The sequence below is a fragment of the Panthera uncia genome (assembly GCF_023721935.1).
Source record: "Panthera uncia isolate 11264 chromosome B2 unlocalized genomic scaffold, Puncia_PCG_1.0 HiC_scaffold_25, whole genome shotgun sequence".
Classification (NCBI taxonomy): Eukaryota; Metazoa; Chordata; class Mammalia; order Carnivora; family Felidae; genus Panthera; species Panthera uncia.
In genome coordinates this window covers 10,834,930-10,855,776 of record NW_026057581.1, presented here as the reverse complement: position 1 = coordinate 10,855,776, position 20,847 = coordinate 10,834,930, and the positions used below count along the sequence as shown (strand labels likewise).

At 41.9% G+C, this 20,847-nt stretch overlaps 1 long non-coding RNA gene across 1 annotated transcript; it reads left to right on the top strand.

The window, feature by feature from the left end:
• The first annotated feature begins 94 nt into the window (after positions 1-94).
• LOC125939534 (uncharacterized) lies at positions 95-19,798 on the top strand. Its single transcript, XR_007463085.1, has 3 exons — positions 95-148; positions 17,650-17,940; positions 19,051-19,798. It is a non-coding gene; the product is annotated as an uncharacterized LOC125939534 (long non-coding RNA).
• The last annotated feature ends 1,049 nt before the right edge of the window (positions 19,799-20,847 follow it).

Below are 20,847 nucleotides of genomic sequence, written 5' to 3'. Positions count from 1 at the left end.
GACCTGTCTCACCAAAACAGTCATTTCTGTTATTATGACATCAGAATACTACCCCACGTCAGATAACAGAGCAAAGGGCCTGAAGAATGAGGGAGGGAGGCAGGCTGGACAGGAGGCAGAAAAGGGAATGTAGACTAAGCAACTTCCAGTAAGTTTTTTTTAGGAGAGTAAATTTACACATAATATCTCATTCCAGATTGACATCATTGAGAAATACATCTTTCTCTTTGAAGTTGATTGATTAGGAAATATTATAACAGATGCCTACTGTCTGCAGAATACTCCGCTAGAGACTGTAAATAAAGGAAACCAGCGGCGCTTAGCTGGCTCAGTTGGTGGCTCTTGACTTCAGTGTCATAAGTTTGAGCCTCACATTGGGTATAGGGATTACTTAAATACAAAATCTTTTTTAAAAGATTAAATAAAGGAAACGAGTTTTCTTCTACAAGATGGCCTTTCTTCCTGAAAGGTTGACACAGAGATGGAGTAAGGGACCAAAGAAATCAGACTTCACAGGTTGGAAGGACTGCAGAGTTCTGCTAGGTCAGTCCCACAATGAAGGGGTGAGTTATTTCTTCAGCTTCTGCAGGTGCCCAGACTGCTTGGGCTTTATCCTCTCCGGAACTGGAGGCCGCGCTTCCTGAGGGGTGGAGAGTAGTCCCCTGGTGACAGCTGTTCTCTCTGAGTGGGAGCTGGGTCCTGCACTGGGGACTGAGCCTGAATGGACCTGATCCTTAGGGAAACTTAGCAAGTCTTGCCAACAGTGCTCTCTTGACTGAAAAGGCGATCTCCCCCCAACCCTTGCATTGTTTTGTGTATATTTATTTATTTTTTAAAAATGTTTATTTATTTATTGGGCACCTGGGTGGTTCAGGCAGTTAAGCATCCGATTTGGGCTCTAGTCATGATCCCATGGTTCATGAGTTCCAACCCTACATCGGGCTCTGTGCTGACAGCTCAGAGCCTGGAGCCTGCTTCAGATTCTGTGTCTCCCTCTGTCTCTGCCCCTCCCCTGCTCAAGCTCTTTTCTTTCTCAAAAATAGATACTAAAATTTTTTAAATAAGTAAATAAATGTTTATTTATCGTTGAGAGAGAGAGACACACAGCTTGAATGGGGGGAGGGGCGGAGAGAGAGGGAGACACAGAATCCGAAGCAGGCTCCAGGCTCTGAGCTGTCAGCACAGTGACTGGTAGCATCAGGGTGATGGAGATGTGGGGAGGACAAAAGAGAAAGGACATGTACCAGAATTCCACAATCTACCAGGCTTCCCAGGCTCACTAGCGACATCTCATTTCATTTTCACAACCATCCTGTGAAGCCTGTGTTGTTGCTCCCATTTTGCAGATAAGGAAATCGAGGCTCAGAGAGGTTAGTATCCTGCCTAAGTTCACTTGCCTAGCTGTCAAGCATTAGGGACTGTTTTGAATGCAGTTCTTTCTGACTCTAAAGCCACTAAATTATACTGTTTCCCATGCCCCAAGCAGAACAAATTTGATGTCTAAATGGCCACTTAACTCCAATGAGCTCTACCCAGATTTTTCACATACTTCAAGGAAGAACCTTTATATTTGGCCGTGACCCCGAGTTTATTTGACCAGAAGACACGAATGATCCCATGTACAAAAGGGATTCAGGTGTTTACCCGCATGCATTACTACTTATCTCCAAAAAGAACTGAAGGGAATTACTTGAACAAAGGTATCATCGTGTTTCCGGAACAATTGATGGGGAAGGGATGACTCAAGTGCTTATGGTCTCTGACCTCCTAGGACAGCTCTGATCGTTTCGAAATTTCTTTTGTGTAAGTTAAACATTTTTTTTCCCCCTGAGAGCTTTCATCCATTGGTCTATACACTGAGGGTTGCGTACGATTCAAATTCCTCTTCCGTGACAATGCCTCCAATTATCAGCTGTGGCTTTCAAGTTCTCCTAGGGTTTACACTGGAAGTGTGGCGTAGAAGGAACTCAGTCAAGGGCTTCTGGTTAAAGACGGCAGATTAACCCTACTCTTCTGTATCTTCTTCCTCCCCAAACCCAACATGTGTGACAGCAATGAATTAAGAATGAATTAAGAAGGGTATGAAGCCACTAGAAAAAGAAAACAGTGGACAAAAAGGTTTTGTCACAGTTTGGGGAGTGGGCAAGCAAACAGGAAAGCGGTAAACTCACTGAGCAAGTCAGAGAACACTGTGACCCAAGGACCGGGAGGGAGAGTTTCTGCAAACTGGAATAGCATCCCCTGGAGACTCCCAGCAGTGTTGAAAGCTGGAGGGAGGCCCATGGCTGAGAATGAGGTGGGGCCAGAGCCCAGGTCCACACACATTGATCCCCAGTTCTCTCCCGCGCTGGGCAAGCAGGGGATGCTCTCGTCCCCCGCCTCCACAGGAGTCCAGAGATTTATTCTCTAGAGAAATTGAACCATTGAGCCTCAGCTCTGTGCAGTGAATAAGTGTGCAGATGTAAGTGAACATCTTCTAATGTAGCACGGGATGGGACCCAGCCTCTTCCCTCCCCTACACCTACAACAGCACAGCTTCCTATGCTCATCTGCTCGCATGCGACCAGGAGAGTTGTCTTCGGGAAAAAAACTCTTCTTGGAAAAAATATGGTGAGTTTAGACTATTTGCATGTATTGTGATTATGGATTTATTTAGATTTGTTATCTTATTTTGTTCATTCTATTTACTCTGCTTCTTCTATGTTGCTTTTCCCCTTCATTCTTTTGAGGGGGGGAGGGGGCGGAAGTGAGCAAGGGGCAGAAAGAGACAGAGAGAGAAGCCGCGCTCGCCCGAAGTGGGGTTCATGTTTTACCGGATGCAGGGCTGGTGCTCGCCCAAAGCGAGGGTCAAGCTTACCTGATGTGGGACTCAAACTTATGAACCATGAAATCATGACCTGAGCCGGAGTCAGATGCTTAACAACATCAGATGATTAACAACAGAGCCACCCAGGTGACCTCATTCTTTCCTTCGGAATGGATGGATGGCTTTGTTATTCCCGCCTTTCCCTTCCTTCTATTGGTTTGTAAACTGCAACATTCTCTCTCTCTCTCTCTCCCCTTCCTCCCTTCATTCCTTTCTTCTGTGGTTACTTTTAAACTTTAACATAAATTCTCTGACTTGATCAGTATCTCTATCCTTCTTCAAAACAATGCAAGTGCTTTCACTCATATGACTTCTCCTCTCACACTGTTGACCACATTCTAGTCACACTTCATTTGCATACTCCCGTATAAGTTGTGCTGCTTGTTTAGATTTAACCAAATACGGACCATTTTCTTTGCTCACCACTCTTTCTTGGCTCTTATTTCTTCTTTCTGAGTTTAATTCGCTTCTTCTCTTTTTTTTTTATTTATTTTTTATTTAAAAAAAATTTTTTTAACGTTTATTTATTTTTGAGAAGAGAGAGACAGAGCATGAATGGGGGAGGGGCAGAGAGAGAGGGAGACACAGAATCCGAAGCAGGCTCCAGGCTCTGAGCCATCAGCCCAGAGCCCAACTCGGGGCTCGAACTCACGGACCGTGAGAGCTGAAGTCGGACGCTTAACCGACTGAGCCACCCAGGCGCCCCTAATTCGCTTCTTCTTGAAGCTCTTCCTTTAAGAGTCTCTCATTTTATTTTTTAACATTTACTCATTTTTGAGAGAGAGAGAGACAAAGAGACAGAGAGAGAGAGAGAGAGAGAGAGAGAGAGGGAGTGGGGGAAGGGCAGAGAAAGAAGGAGACACAGAATCCAAAGCAGGCTCCAGGCTCAGAACTGTCAGCATAGAGCCCGATGCAGGGCTCGAACCCACGAACTGTGAGATCAGGACCTGAGTCAGACACTCAACCAAGTGAGCCACCCACGTGCCCCTACATCTTATGTTCTTGAGATTCTAATCCTCCTGCTCTTTTATCTACTGACTTCCTTCCTTCTTGATGTATACTTTAGTGGTTTGTAATTTTTTATTGGGAACTCATCTTTACCAGGGCTTCATATGTGAATGTCCATATGGCCTGGGTTGAGGGCTTATTTCCCCAAAGAGATTTTAGATTTGTTACATGTAGGTGTTCCAGAGGTTCACGACTCCAGGACCACTATTTATGTTAATATCTTAGCATTGGCGTTGTGAGTGAATGATGGAAGTAAAAAGTCACACCCGGGTAGGTGTGTGGTTACAAGTTCTTAAGGGAAACTTTTTGTTTCCCACCTCCACACCTGCCAACACACATATACATGAAAAGTTTTACATCACTTTATGACAGTGCACGGATTTTTTTTTTTTTTAGTTTATTCTTTTTTTCTTTTTTTTCCCTAACAGTACACTGTTAGGGAAACAGCTTTTCAAACATCCCACTTTTATGTAGACATCTCAATTCCAATTCTCTACCTCAAATGGGCTGATGCCTTGTCTCATCATGGGCATTAAAACTCGAGTTTTTAGGTCGGGTGGGGGATAAGAATAAGTTATCTCTGTCCCCCTACCTCCACTTGTTTTTGGTCTCCAGTTCCTAATTGCTTTTCTTCTCTCTTACTAGGGCTTTCCTTCCTGTTCTGAAACTTAGATGTTCTCTTTTTTTTTTTTTAATTTTTTTTAACATTTATTTATTTTTGAGACAGAGAGAGACAGAGCATGAACGGGGGAGGGTCAGAGAGAGAGGGAGACACAGAATCCGAAGCAGGCTCCAGGCTCCGAGCTGTCAGCACAGAGCCCAACGCGGGGCTCGAACCCACGGACCACGAGATCATGACCTGAGCTGGAGTCGGACGCTTAACCGACTGAGCCACCCAGGCGCCCCTTAGATGTTCTTTCAAAGGATGTTTATAATCCAAAATGTCTGTCTTTTCTGAGAGTTCTAATATTACAGTGTTTACCACTAGCAAAAACTGGTAATCCCCTTCATTTCTCACGTAGAGCCATTCAATCACGTGATGTCTAAAAACTAGCTCACTGCAGCCAAGCCTAGTGAGCCTCATCCTTCTATCTCAAACAGCTTATTAAAACATATCTTCTAAACAAAAACAGCATGCCCCCTCACTACCCACCACACCAGACAAATTATTGTAAATTTAAAAGCGTAACCTATGAGGGGCACCTGGGTGGCTCAGTCAGTTAAATGTCCTACTTCAGCTCGGGTCATGATCTCACCATCTGCAGGTTTGAGCCCAGCATTGGGCTCTGTGCTGACAGCTCAGAGCCTGGAGCCTGCTTTGGGTTCTGTGTCTCCCTCTCTCTGTGCTTCTCCCCCATTCATGCTCTGTCTCTTTCTCAAAAATGAATAAACATTAAAAAAATTTTTTTAAAGTGTAATCATATGAAAATTGCCAGGATATTAAAAAAAAAAAGTGGAGAGAATTTTCCCTAACCAATTTTAAAACATGCTATAGATCGACTATAATTACATATTATAGTATAAGTAGAAAATGTAGGTAAATCATCGAGGCAAAACATACAGTCAGAAGTCTTTTCTTTGCAAATCCCAATGAATGGTCTCATATGCCCTTTGGCCAGCACCCCCTGAAATCATTGATTTATACCACAAAAAGTTGTCCCAGTTCCTATTAACTGATATATAACTGTTTTGGAACAATGTCTGATTGATTTGATCACTTATTTTTATCCCAATTTTATGCTTTCATGGATTGACTGATGGAAATGCATTCTACTATTGCATTTTTAGGACCCCTTCCTTCAATGAATATTGATTAAAGAGAAAATTCGTAACATGAAATATAAGTGAAACCCACACCAGCTATTTTCTTAAAATTAAAAATGTTACAATTTGACATACATCTAAGAACTTCACAAAACCCTTGACTAAATGTGGGGCACAGGAAGGGTAGTGGTGGGTAAATATGGAAAAGCAACTGAAAGTTTAATTGGCAACCTAAGCATGGAAACACAATTATGACGCAAAATAAACTACAAACTTTTGAGAGAAAATCTGAATCTCTCACGAAGAGAGAAAGGTGAAGGGCATCAGGGAAAGCTTTTCTGAGTAGTTGAATTTGAACTAGTCCTTGAAAAATAAGGACAATCTTTGATTAAGAGGGCAAGCATCGAGGGGTGCCTGGGTGGCTCAGTCGGTTAAACATCTGACTTCGGCTCAGGTCATGAACTCACTGCTCATGAGTTTGAGCCCCACGTTGGGCTCTGTGCTGATAGCTCAGAGCCTGGAGCCTGCTTCGGATTCTGTCTCCCTCTCTCTGCCCCTCCTCCATTCATGCTAGCTTTCTCTCTCTCTCTCTCTCTCTCTCTCAAATATAAATAAACACTAAAAAAATAAAAAATAAAAGAGGGCAGGCAGTGAGACTGAACAAAGAGCATGAGCCTTGGAGCTATAGGTAAGCATGGTTTGGAGAGATATTAAAGATAGTATAGCGAGCCTGGGGCGAGGGCACAATTAGAAGAAGGACACCTGTGAGGGTGGTTTGAAGTCAGATCAAGTGGGATTAGCATGGTTCAACAGAAAGAGCTGAACTTTGGAGTCAGACAAACTTAAGACCTGCCTGGTGCTGCCATTCAGCTGCCATCCAACCTTGAGAAATTTTCTCAGATCTTTTTTCTTCCACTTCTTCATCTGCAAAATGGAGATGATAATGTTCATCCTACAGATTGTTCCAGGAATTAAATGGGATAATGCATATAAAAGACATGCTACTATTCTTTGAACAGAGGTGTGAACTCTGCTGTCAGTACGAAGTGTGGGAGAAGTGCGAGGTTAGAAGTAGAGAGATCAGCCATGTTAAGACTTTTTCTTCTCTCCAGCTTCATGAAAATTTAATTTACATAAAGCAGTGTGTAAGTGTAAGGTGTACAACATAGCGATTTGATATTACGTACATATTCCAAAATGGTTACCACCACAAACACATCCATCACATCCCCTACATTTTTTTGTGTTGAGGAGCTTTTAAAATCTGCCCTCTTAGCAACTTTCAGATATAAAATAGAATACTGTTAAGTATAGTCACCCTACTGGATATTACATCTCCAGAACTTATTTGTCTTATAACTGTGAGTTTGTACCTTTTGACCACCTTCACTCATTTCCCTCACCTTCTATCCTTCACCTGTGGCAACCACCAATCTATTCTGTTTGAGTTTGGGTTTTTTGGATCCCTCATATAAGTGACATCATATGGTATTTGTCTTTCTTTGTCTGACTTACTTCACTTAGCATAATGTCCTCAAGGTCCATCCGTGTTGTTGCAAATGGCAAGATTTCCTTCTTTTTTATGGCTGAATAATATTCCATTATATATATATATATATATATATATATATATATATATATATATACACCAAGTTTTTTCCTACCTACCTTCCTTCCTTCCTTTCTTCCTTTCTGCTTTCCTTCCTCCCTTTCTCTTTCTTTCTCTTTCTTCTCATTTTCTTTATCCATTAATCCATTGATTGGCACATAGGGAGAGAGAGAGAGAATAGGAACACGAGCTGGGGAGGGGCAGAGAGAGAAGGAGACAAAGAAACCTAAGCAGGCTCCATGCCATCAGTAGCAGAGTCCAATGTGGGGCTCAAACCCACAAACTGCAAGATCATGACCTGAGCCAAAACCAAAAGCCAGATGCTCAACCGAATGAGCCACCCAGGAGCCTCTGGTAGTTGTATGTTTAATTTTTTGAAGAAATTCTATACTATTTTTCATGTTGGTGGTACCAATTTACATTCCCACCAATAATAGCACACCAGGGTTCCCGTTTCCCCACATCCTTGCCAGTAGTTGTTAGTTCTTGTTGTTGTTGTTGTTGTTTGTTTGTTTGATAATAGCCATTTTAACAGATATCCCATTGTGGTTTTAGTTTGAATTTCCCTGATTATTAGTGATGTTGAGCACCTTTTCATGAACCTGTGGGCCTTTTGAATATTTTCTTTGAAAAATGGTCTACTTAGGTCCTTGGTCCATTTTTTATTCAGATGGTTGTTTTTTGTTTGTTTTGTTTGTTTGTTTTGAGGGTTTTTTTGTTTTGTTTTGTTTTGTTTTGTTTTGTTTTGTTTTGTTATTGAGTTGTATGAATTCCTCGTATATTTTGGATATTAACTCCTTACCAGATAGGTGGTTTGCAAATATTTCCTTCCATTCTATTTCATTATGTTGATCATCTCTTTTGCTCTACAGAAGCTTTTTAATTTGATGTATTCCCACTTGTTTATTTTTGCTTTTGTTGCCTATGATTTGGGTGCTTCCTGGTCTGTAAGAGGAGACCCAGTCCCCCATGCGTTGGGGTAAGGCATTAGCAAAACCAGTAGAAGCTAAGATAGCCTGAGGGAGAATTCGACACTGCCTAGGCTGCTGCTCTGCTTCTCCATTGGCACCCTCCCCGTCTTGCTTTGGTAGGTCAGAGGTAATAGGTAGGTGGGCTCCAGGCTCCAGAAAGCACGCATCTGGTCCTTCTTGTGGGGTCCTGAAAGACCCCCTGAATGATGCAGAAGAAAGCCTGGAGTTAAGAGTCACTGTGACTGCCCGGGTTCACCCTGTATGGGAATAGTACCGAGTGCCAGGGCAGGGGCTGTGTGGTGGGCAGCCCAGATCTGGGAGCAGAAAGGCTGAGTCTCAAGAGTACCAGTGCAAGGCCAGCGGGGAAACCTGGTCAGCAGAGGCAGTTTGCCAAGCTTCTTGGGAGAAAGCTGTCCTGCAGTAAGTTTCTTGGGGGACTAACCATCACTGACATCAGTGGTGGATAAAGCCGGGAAGGAGGTCTGTGTCCAAAAATTAGGTGGGAGAAGTTACTTCTCAACCAGGGGTCAGCAGAAGGCAACAGAGAATGATAAATTACAGGCACCTACCCTGGCAGACAAGACGCATCTTGAGGAGCCCCATCCTGGGAGCCAAGGGGCTCAGGGGACAGACCAAAGAGGGGTGGAAAGAGCCCTGGTGCTGAGTTTGAGCTGACTGAAGAGTAATTTTAAACAGGAAGAAGCTATCCAAATATCCTTTTCTACATATCTGTACCATTTCTTGTTAGCTTATTTTTAATATTTGTTAACCTGTTTTCCCTTTTAAACTGTTCTTTTAGGGGCTTCTGGGTGGCTCAGTCAGTTGAGCATCCAACTCTTGATTTTGGCTCAGGTCATGATCTCATGGTTTGTGAGTTTGAGCCCCACATTAGGCTCTGCATTGACAGCACAGAGCCTGCTTAGGATTCTCTCTCTCTCTCTCTCTCTCTCTCTGCCCTTCCCCCACTCACACGCTCACTCTCTCTCAAAATAAATAAATAAACTTAAAAAATAAGTCTGTTTTATGGTTTGCCTCTCTCTCTTTTTTCTTCCCTCTATGGTCATCTGTTTTGTTTCTTAAGTTCTACATATGAGTGAAATCATATGGTATTTCTCTTTCTCTGACTTATTTCACTTAGCATAATACACTCTAACTCTATCCACGTTGTTGCAAATGGCAAGATCTTTTTGGTATGGCTAATATTCTATGGTATACATACACCACACCTTCTTTATCCATTCATCATTCAGTGGTCTTTTAGGCTCTTTCCATAATTTGGCTATTATTGATTAGGCCCCTCTAAACATCAGGGTGAATGTATCCCTTCAAATTCGTATTTTTGTATCCTTTGGGTAAATACCTAGTAATGCAATTGCTGGATCGTAGGGCAGTTCTATTTTTAACTTCTTGAGGAAACTCCATATTGTTTTCTAGGGTGGCTGCACCAGTTTGCATTCCCACCAACAGTGTAAAAGGGTTCATCTTTCTCCAAATCCTCGCCAACATCTGTTGTTTCCTGCGTTAAGTTTAGCCATTCTGACAGGTGTGATATATCTCACTGTACTTTGGGTTTGCATTTCCCTGATGATGAGTGACATTGAACATCATTTCATGTGTCTGTTAGCCATCTGTAGGTCTTCTTTGGAAAAATATCTATTCATGTCTTCTATTTATTTATTTATTGTTGTTGTTGTTGTTGTTTTGAGAAAAAGAGAGAGAGAGCAAACTAGGGAGGGGCAAAGGAAGAGAGAAGGAAAGAATCCCAAGCAGGCCCCATGCTCTGTGCAGAGCTTGATGTGGGGCCTGACCCACAGGGTCATGAGATCATGACCTGAGCCAAAGTCAAGAACCACATGCTGAACCGACTGAGCCACCCAGGTGCCTCTTCTGCCGATTTTTTCACTGGATTATTTGTTTTTCTGGGTGTTGAGTTTTAATAAGTTCTTCACATATTTTGGTTGTTAACCCTTTTTCAGATATGCCATTTCAAATATCTTCTCCCATTCTGTAAGCTGCCTTTTAGTTTTGTTTCCTTTGTTGTGCGGGAATATTTTGTGTTGCTGACGTCCCAGTAGTTTAGTTTTACATTTGTTTCCCTTGTCTCCAGAGATGCATCTAGTAAGATGTTCCAGCTGGGGTCAAAGAGGTTTCTGCCTGTGTTCTGTTTTGATGGTTTCCTGTCTCACATTTACATCTTTCATCTATTTTGAATTTATTTTTGTGTTTGGTGTAAGAAAGTGGTCCAGTTTCATTCTCTTGCATGCTGCTGTCCAGTTTTTCCAGCACCATTTGTTGAAGAGACTCTCTTTTTTCCACTGGATGTTTTTTCCTGCTTCAATATTCTTCCTTGAAGAAGAGTTGGCCATATAGTTGTGGGTCCATTTCTGGGTTTTCTATTCTGTTCCATTAATCTGTTTTTTTAAAATGTTTATTTATTTATTTTTAATTATTTTTAATGTTTACTTATATTGGGGGGGAGGGGCACAGAAAGAGAGAAAGAGAGACACGGAATCTGAAGCAGGCTCCAGGCTCTGAGCTGTCAGCACAGAGCCCAATGTAGGGCTCAGACTCATGAACTGCGAGATCATGACCTGAGCCAAAATCAGATGCTTAACTGACTGAGCCACCCAGTGCCCGTAATGTTTATTTATTTTTGAGAGAGCATGAGCACAAGCAGGGAAGGGGCAGAGAGAGATGCGGACGGGGGTGTGTGTGGGGGGAAGGGGGAGATACAGAATCTGAAGCAGGCTCCAGGGTCCAAGTTGTTAGCACAGAGCCCAACATGGGGCTTGAATCCACGAACAATGAGATCATGACCTAAGCTGAAGTTGGATGCTTAACCAACTGAGCCACCAGGTGCCCCTTCGTGTCTAATTTTTGTGCTAGTACTATATTGTCTTGATGATTACAGCTTTGTAATACAGCCTGAAGTCCAGAATTGTGATGCCTCCAGCTTTGCTTTTCTTTTTCAAGATTGCTTTGACTAATGGGGTTTTTGTGGTTCCACACAAATGTTAGGACTGTTTGCTCCAGTTCTGTGAAAAATGCTGGTAGTATTTTGACAGGGATTGCATTAAATGTGTAGCTTGGTTTGGGTAGTACAGACAATTTAACAATATTTGTTCTTATACTCCATGAGCATGGGATGTCTTTCAATTTCTTTGTGTAATAGTCAATTTCTTTCACAAGTGTTTTATAGTTTTCAAAGTACAGATCTTTTACCTCTTGGGTTAGGTTTATTCCTAGGTATCTTTTGGTTTTTGGTGCAATTATAAATAGGATTGATTGCTTTATTTCTGCTACTTCATTATTGGTGTACTAAAATACAACAGATTTCTGTACATGATTTTATAGTCTGCAACCTTACTGAATTCAGATATCAGTTCTAACAATTTTTTGGTGCGGTCTTTCAGATTTTCCACATGGAGTATCATGTTATGTGTAAATTGTGAAAGTTTGACTTTTTCCTTGCTGATTTGGATGTCTTTTATTTCTTTCTGTTGTCTGATTGCTGAGGCTAGGACTTCCAGTAGTATGTTAAATAACAGTGGTGAGAGTGGGCATCCCTGTTTTGTTCTTGACCATAGAGTAAAAGTTGTTTTCCCTATTGAGGATGATATTATCTGTGGGTCTTTCCTATAGGGTCTTTATTATGTTGAGATATGTTCCCTCTAAACCTACTCTGTTGAGGATTTTTTATCAAGAATGGATGCTGTAGTTTGTCAAATGCTTTTTCTGCAAATATTGAGAGCATCATATGGTTCTTATCCTTTCTTTTATTAATGCAGTGTATCACGTTGATTGATTTGCAAATTTGAGCCATTCTTGCAACTCAGGAATAAATTCCAATTGATCATGGTGAACGATTCTTTTAAGGTACTGTTGGATTCAATTTACTAATATTTTGTTGAGAATTTTTGCATCCATGTTCATCAGGGATACTGGCTTTTAGTTCTCTATTTTAGTAGAGTCTTTGTCTAGTTTTGGAATCAGGGTAATCCTGGCCTTGTAGAATGAATTTGAAAGGTTTCATTCCACTTCTGTTTTTTGGAATAGTTTCAGGAGTATAGGTATTAACTCTTCTTTAAATGTTTGGTAGAATTCCCCTGTGAAGCCATCTGGCCCTGGACTTTTTTTTTGTTGGGAGATTTTTGATTACTGATTCAATTTCCTTGCTGGTTATCAGTCTGTTCAAGTTTTCTATTTCTTCCTGTTTCAGTTTTGATACTTTGTATGTTTATCCATTTCTTCTGGTTTGCACAATTTATTGGCATACAATTTTTTATAATATTCTCTTTTTTTAAGTTTATCTATTTGAGAGAGAGAGAGAGAGAGTGAGTGAGTGGAGGAGAGGCATAGAGAGGAAGAGAGAATCACAAGCAGGCTCCACACTGGCAGCATAGAGACCAATGCAGGGCGTGAACCCACAAACTGTGAGATCACAACTTGAGCTGAAACCAAGAGTCAGCTGCTTAACCGACTGAGCCACCCAGGTGCCCCTCATAATATTCTCTTATAATTGTATTTCTGTGGTGTTTTTTCTCTCTCATTTGTGATTTTATTTATTTGGGTTCTTTCTCTTTTTGATAAGTCTAGCTAGGGGGTTATTGATTATATTAACTTCTTCAAAGAACCAGCTCCTGATTTCAGGATTGATCTGTTCTACTGGGGTTTTTTTGTTCCTGTATCATTTATTTATGCTCTAATCTTTATTATTTCCTTTATTCTGCCGGCTTTAGGCTTTCTTTGTTGTTCTTTTTCTAGCTCCTTTAGGTGTAAAGTTAGGTTGCATATTTGAAATTTTTCTTGCTTTTTGAGGTAGACCTGTATTGCTACATACTTTCTTCTTATGACTGCTTTTGCTGCATCCCAAAGGTTTTGGACCATTGTGCTTTCATTTTCATTTGTTTCTATGTATTTTTTTAAATTTCTTCTTTAATTTTCTCATTGGCCCATTCACTCTTTAATAGGATTTTCTTTATTTTCTTTCTTGTATTTGCGGTCTTTCCAAATTGTTTCTTGTGATTGACTTCAAATTTCATAGTGTTGTGGCCAGAAAATATGCATAGTATGATCTGACTCTTTTTGTACTTGTTGAGGCCTGATTTGTGACCTAGTACGTGATCTGTTCTGGAGAATGTCCCATGTGCACTCAAAAAGAATGTGTATCCTGCTGCTTTAAGATAGGATGTTCTGAATATACCTGTTAAGTCCATGTGGTCCACTGTGTCATTCAAAACCACTGTTTCCTTTTGATTTTCTGCTTATATGATCTGTCCATTGACATAAATGGGTGTTAAAGTCCCCCTACTATCATTGTTATCATTAATGAGTTCCTTTATATTTGTTATTAATTGCTTTATATATTTGAGTTCTTTCAAGTTGGGGACATAAATATTTACAATTGTTAGCTCTTCTTGTTGGATAGACCCCTTTATTATGATATAGTGTCCATCTTCATCTTGTTACAGTCTTTGGCTTAAAATCTAGTTTGTCTGATATAAGTATGGCTACTCCAGCTTTCTTTTGACTTCCAGTTGCATGGAAAATGTTTCTTCATCCCCTCATTTTCAATCTGCAGGTGTCTTGAGGTCTAAAATGAGACTTTGGTAAGCAGCATATAGATGGGTCTTGTTTTTTTCATCTATTCTGACACCCTCTGTCTTTTGATTGGAGCATTTAGTCCATTTACATTCAGACTAGTTAATGATACATATGAATTTAGTGCCATTTTATTACTTGTTTTATCATTGTTTCTGGAGATTTTGTCCATTCCTTTCTAGTCTTTGTTGCTTTTGGTCTTTCTTTCCCACTCAAAGAGTCCCCTTTAATATTTCTTGCAGGGCTGGTTTAGTGGTCAAAACTCCTTTAGGTTTTGTTTGTCTGGGAAACTCTTTATCTCTTCTTCTATTCTAGCCTTGCTGGACAGAGTATTCTTGGCTGCCTTTTTTTCCCATTCAGCATACTGAACATATCATGCTGCTCCCTTCTGGTTTGCCGAGTTTCTGTGGACAGATCATTGCTAACCTTATTTGTCTTCCCTTGTAAGTTGTCTTGCTGTTTTTAGGATTTTTTCTTTAACTTTAGATTTTGCAAGTGTAACTATAATATGTCTTGGTGTTGGCCTGCTTTTGTTAATTTTGTTGGGAGTTCTGTGTGCCTCCTGTATTTAACTGTTTCCTTCCCCAGATTAGAGAAGTTCTCAGCTATAATTTCCTCAAATAAACCTTCTGTCCCCTTTTCTCTCTTCTTCTTCTTCTTCTGGCACTCCTATGATACAAATTTTATTACATTTCATGGAGTCACTGTGTTCTCTGAGTCTACTTTCTTGATCCAAGATTTTTCTTCCCCTCTTTTGCTCAGTTTCACAGTTTTCCATACTTGTATCTTCTATATGACTTATTTATTCCTCTGCTTCTTCCATCCTTGTGGTCATTACACCCAGTTATTTTTGAATCTCGGTGATTGCATTTTTCATTTTGGCCTGATTAAGTTCTTTTATCTCTGCAGTAAGGATATCCCTGATGTCCTCTATGCTTTTCTCAAACCCAGCAAATATCCTTATGATTGTTGCTTTAAACAATGGATCAGAAAAATTAAAAAAATAATAAATTCTGGATTAGGCATATTACTTATATCCGTTTCAATTAGATCACTGGCCATGACCTTTTCTTGTTCTTTCTTTAGGGATGAATTGGCATTTTGTCTAGGTCTCTATCTTCTTCTCTGTGTTAGGAAAGCCTGTTATGTTTCTGGCTCCCAAGAATAATGGCTGTATGAAGGAGAGGTCATATAATGTCCAGGGCTTGGTGCTTCAAGAAGTGTCTCTGGTGTATGCTGCATGCACTCTGATGCTGTGTTTTGGCTGCTCTGTTTCTCAGGTTATTCCTCTGTAGGGTTTCTCCTTGCCTGCAGTAGGGATTGTCTGGATCTTGGCCAGAGTGTGGCAAGTTTTTAATAGGTTTGCTCTAGTCTGCTTAAGAGACCTGATGCTATCTCCATTAGAGCTGAAGATTTGGAGAACTCTGGTCAGTAGGCATGGTGCAAGCTGGTGTTTGTACTGGTCTTTTGGGGGAGGGGCCTGCTACACTGATTCTCAGACACACTTCCTGGAGAAAAGCAGTTATCAGCAGAGTGCAGGGGGGGCGGAGCTTGGTGTAAGCAGGTTAGGCAGCCAGTGCTGGTGCTGTGCTGTTTACTGAATTCGGTTCAGGCTGAGGGGCAGGAGATGGAAATGGCACCAGCCAGCTCCATTGTCCTTGGAGAGCAGAGTTTGTGCTTGCTGCTATCAGGGCAGACCTCCTGGAGGAGCGAATAATTTCCCCTCGTGCATCCTCGGTGTTTTTGATTGCTGTTTTCACAATGTCTGTATCTGGGTTGCTTGCCTGTTTGGAGCAGCACAGTGCACTTTAGGCTCTATCCCAGCCAGACTGGCTGAGTTTTAAAACTCCAAACTTTAGGGACCCGGTGTGGTGGGGACCTGCACTGATCTTCTGGGGAGGGTCTTGCTTCACTGGGATTGATGCACGTTTGACCCAGAAAGGTGGTTGCACCAGCATGCAGGAGCATGGGGTTTAGAGCAAACTGCACTAAAGAACCGGCGTCCAGGTTAGCCTCCCTCAGCAGGTGTCTCTGTGCCTGTGTTGAGGGGCGGGGGAGGGAAATGTTGCCTGCCGGCTCCTTTGTCACCGGAGAGGCAATGCCACCTCTCTCAGATGTGCTCCAAGAAGATCCAGCAGTCTCTCTCGGTGAGTCTCAGACAAACCTCAGGTCACGCAGTCTGCCCCTGGGTTACCTGCTCACCTCCTGTACTGGAGCACTGCAGCACACTGTGGACCTCCAAAACTCTGGTCGTTGAGCCCCGCTGGTTGCAAAAGCTCATGAAAATCAGCTGCTCTCATTTTCCCAATGGCTTTGGGGAAGTGTTTTCCTTGTATGATCCCGTGTGCTCCTCTCTCTCCCTCTCACCTGTGTCTGCAGCCAGGGCTCCCTCCCCTCCACAGCACCCACTGTTTCTCCCCCAAACGTCTCCGCACCTCCTACCTTTGATGATGTGGCCTCTTCTCTCCCTCTAGTGCAGTTTGTTCTGTCAGTCCTCAGATCGATTTCTTGGGTGTTCGGAATGACTTATCTAGCTGTGCTCAGGGGATGAGGCAAGCCTAGGGTCCTCCTACTATTCTGCAATCTTAGCTCCTCCCCCCAAATCCCTTCACTTTACATTTCTTTTTCTAGTTATCCTGTTTTGGATTTTAGAGGGGCACCTGGCTGGCTTAGTCGGTTGACAGTCTTGCTCCTTAAAAAAAATTTTTTTTTAATGTTTATTTTTGAGAGACAGAGTGAGACAGTGTGAGCGGGGGAGGGGCAGAGAGAGAGAGAGAGAGAGACAGACAGAATCCGAAGCAGGCTCCAGGCTCTGAGCTATCAGCACAGAGCCCAACCCAAGGCTCAAACCCACAAACAGTGAGATCCTGACCTGAACCACCCAGGCGCTCCGAGTCTGACTTTTGATTTTGGCTCAGGTCATGATCTCACAGTTTCCTGATGTTGAGCTCTGAGTTGAGCTCTGTGCTGACAGAACGGAGCCTGCCTGAGATTCTCCCCCTCTCTGCCCCTCCCCCACTTGCATGCCATCTCTCTCAAAATAAACTTAGAAAAAATTTTAAAGTTTCATTTTATAAGCTTCAAGAGCTTTGAACCCCTTTCGCTTACTTCCAAACACTTGGGTGTGTATCACGTTTTAATAATAAAATAATCCTACCATTGTCAGTATCTTCAGAAAATAAAACCTATAAACCCTTCTTTTGTTGGCAGTTTTATTTCAAAAGCTAATCATTACAATTACTTGCCTTAATAAGTAAAAAATATGCTTGAATTTCCTAAGACTCATTTCCTATGTTGAGCAAAACCATCAAATCTATTCATGTGCTTGTGCCTTTAAGAAGCAAATCTGAAAAGAATCAAATGTGAAAACATAACTATAAATAGAAACATAATTAATAGTTTGGGATCATTTGCCTCCCCCAGGAATATTGGTGCAGTTTGATTACTGGCCATAACTCACACATTCAAATAATCATAGTATTTTCACTTTTTTATTAATATGTGTTTTATTCCATGAAAATGTGGCTTTCCTTTTGATTCTATTGCTTATGTAAATAAGAGTTAATTCCTATATTCGGTCATAAGTTCTAGTTAGCTTTGCTTTGGCCCATGGCCTCAGCTATGTAACTCCTCACTAGCAATGGAAGTTTAAAAATATGTCTACAAATTCTTAGACATTCCTCTTTTCAAAAGGAAGAGCCTAATTTCCTTCCCTTCAGTGGGGGCTGGTCTCATGACTCACTTTAATGTACAAAGAGTGGTGGGAGTGACACAGTGTGACTTGTGAGTCTAGGTCACAAAAGGCAATGTGGCTTCTATTTGTCCCCCAGGACCACTCACTGGGGATGCCAGCCACCGTATCATGAGGTCAAGCAGCATGAAGGGGTCTATACGGTGAGGGAGCGCCAGCTGCGTAAGTCACCCTAGAAGTGTGTCCTCCAGGCCCAAGTGTGCCCTTCAGGTGACTACAGCTGTGACACCGTGACTACCACCTCTGAGCCACTGTGGCCAGAACGACCTAGAAATGCCACTCCTGAATTCTGGACCCACAGAAATCACGTGAGATGTTTATTATTGTTTTCAGCCACTGAATTTAAGAGTACTTCAATTTACAGCAACAGGTAACTAATACTCTAGCTTTCTCACAAATATGTACCTTTATATATAAAATGGCAAGGGGAAAATGTGGGAAATTGGCATCCATATCATCAAGACAGTCTTGAATGCAAGTGGTACTGGGGTTAGACCTTACAGCCTCATTCTTGGTAAAATGCTCCTTTCATAGCAGTTGCTATGGCTAGCATTTAACTCTAGTGTTTTTAAATAGCTTGGCTCATTTGTGGTTGACCATACACTAGGTACAAATTATGCTGATTCAGGCAAGAGTGACTAACCAATTACATGAAGGCCTGGCTTTTGGCTCAGATGTTTAGTCAAAGAAAAACATATCTACTCTTCCAGGCTGTACCCAAAAACCCATTCTAGGCTAAGTAAAGACATAACTAAAACAAAGAAATCTAAGAGCATCTTGGTATGGTTTGGTTCAGGCAGATATTTAGGAAAGGAAGGCCCCACATAATGGTTTGAAGTTGTTATAAGCACCCATGTGTTCCAGTTTTAAAATCTAGTTACAGGTGTTTTTGGTTATGTGAAAGGGTCAAGTTGGTTTATGCTATCTAAAACCAAACTGGAACTTTGTTTTCCCTCTCCAAGTCGATTTTCTTCCAGAGACTCCAATTTCAAAACTTACCTCTTTCTTTGTAGAACATTCACTGTTCTATTCATCAGCCTCTGAGTGTCTTCGTGATGAGGGTCCCATAGGGATTTGAGAATTCCTTTCTCAGGGACAATCCGGCGCTGAGAAAACCTACAGTTAGCTTCAAGGTGCTGGTCATTGCCAACTGGGCTCAGATTACGGTGACTGGGGCACCCAAAGCATCTTCCGGAGTCAGAGTCTTCTAAGAACTGTGTGCAATGACCCAGGTACCTAGTGAGCATCATAGAGGGGAAACAGAACTTTTTCCAAGAGTACACAGAGGTCAGTGTGTGTCCCAGCACATCTGAAAGATAAAGACTAAGTTTTATTTCAAATCAACTCACTGTATCTAGGGGGAAAAATGACCGTTAAGTGGCACTCAAATCTACAATGATATTTCCCCTTACCTCAGGGGATTAGAAACAAGTGACAAGCAGGTTAAATTTCTGAATTTTGAATTTTGTTTTCATTCCAGTTCATACTGTCTTAAAGGGCAGAAGTTGCCTGCTGGCATGGCCTTCTCGTGGAGCCTTCCACAGTCCAGGCTCCCCACTAGTGAGATGCTCCAGTAGCCCCAAGCTGTCTGCCGGGGCACTGCTGGGCATTAGAAGGCACTGCTTTCCCTCCAGGCTGGAGTACCTGAGTATTACAGGCTGACTTGTTATTTTGCAACGTAGGAGGTACGCCCAATATTATGCAAAGAAACTTGTGCTCATGTTACTGAAATAAGCAAGCTCAAGGGTGAATGCAAAAATTCTCTACATCACTGTGCCCTGGTGGCATATTTTTCTATTTTTAGCTCTTTTCATTCAGAAAAGCCAGCAAGAACTCTTATTCAATCACATCTTCTTTCGGGACTTCTTGATGATATACCAGAGAACTTTATTTTTTAAAAATAAAGATTAATCATGTCAATAGTTGTCTTTCCCCCACCCCAAACTGTTCTAAAGCTTAAATATTGTAGGAGTACCTGAGTGGTTCAGTCAGTTAAGCATTCGACTCTTGATCTCGGCTCAGGTCATGATCTCCTGGTCCGTGGGATCAAGCCCCACATCAGGCTCTGCGCTGACAGCACAGGGCTTGCTTGGGATTCTCTCTCCCTCTCTCTTTGTCCCTTCCCTGCATGTGCAAGCATGTGTGTGCACCTGCTCTCTCTCTCTCTTAATAAATATGTAAACTTAAAAAAAAATCTTAAATATTGTAATTGCTAAAATAAGTATTGACTAAAGCTATCTAAGCAGAAGTATTATCTTGCTCTTCCTTAACTCTAAAGGTATTTTTATGAAGTCATTCTTCCCAAAAGCTGGTGCCCTAGAAACACAAGACTCGATTTTTGTTATGGTAAAATGTGTGTCCAAATAAATGTCAACAAATGTGAGGACACTAGTAACACTGTACTTTGGAAATCAGCTGTCAAACACATGCCTGTACTTAACTATCTGATATGCTAAAACCAGTTTGCTCTTCCCAAGTCATAATGACAAAGTTGGTGACCAAATACCAATGATCTCATTCTAGGAGAAGGAATGACAATTTGCTCAATTTGTCTTGAATTCTACTTGTAGTCATCGCTTATTTAAATATTAAATAACTGTTTTCCTCCCTCGATCCTATGCTCTAAAATTCAAATAACTTTGGGCCTTCCCCACTCTCTACTTTCTCCTGAAAGTCTACGAAAGACACTCGTCTGTCCAGGACAAGCTATACCTAATTACCTTTATTTATTATTAAATGTTTTATTAAATGTTATTTATTATTAAATGTTTTTATTTATTTGAGAGACAGAGCACGAGCAGGGGGTGGGAGGCACGCAGAGAGAGAGGGAGACACGGAATCTGAAGCAGGCTCCAGGCCTTGAGCTGTCAGCACAGAGCCCGAAGTGGGGCTCCAACCCGCAGACTGTGAGACCATGACCTGAGCAGAAGCTGGATGCCTAACCGAGTGAGCCACCCAGGCGCCCTGACTATGTCTCATTCTTGACCTCTTCAGAAAGGCTACGGTGAGCCATGGAGATTTTTGTTCTGTCTGCTGCAGGTGTCGCGCTGGCCAGTTCAGAAGTCATGAGACTCAGCACCGCCCCCTCCGTACTCTGGAGGTGCCCTGTTGTCAGAGGCCTCTTCTTCCATGATACGTCACAGACACGACACGGGGAGGAGACTGATGGAAGCACGGGCTGAATTCCGGATCTGTCACCGTCCCACTGACCCAGCCCTCTGACCTCGGTTTTCCATCATCAAACACCTAATACGTAACAGCAGCACCTATGGCATCC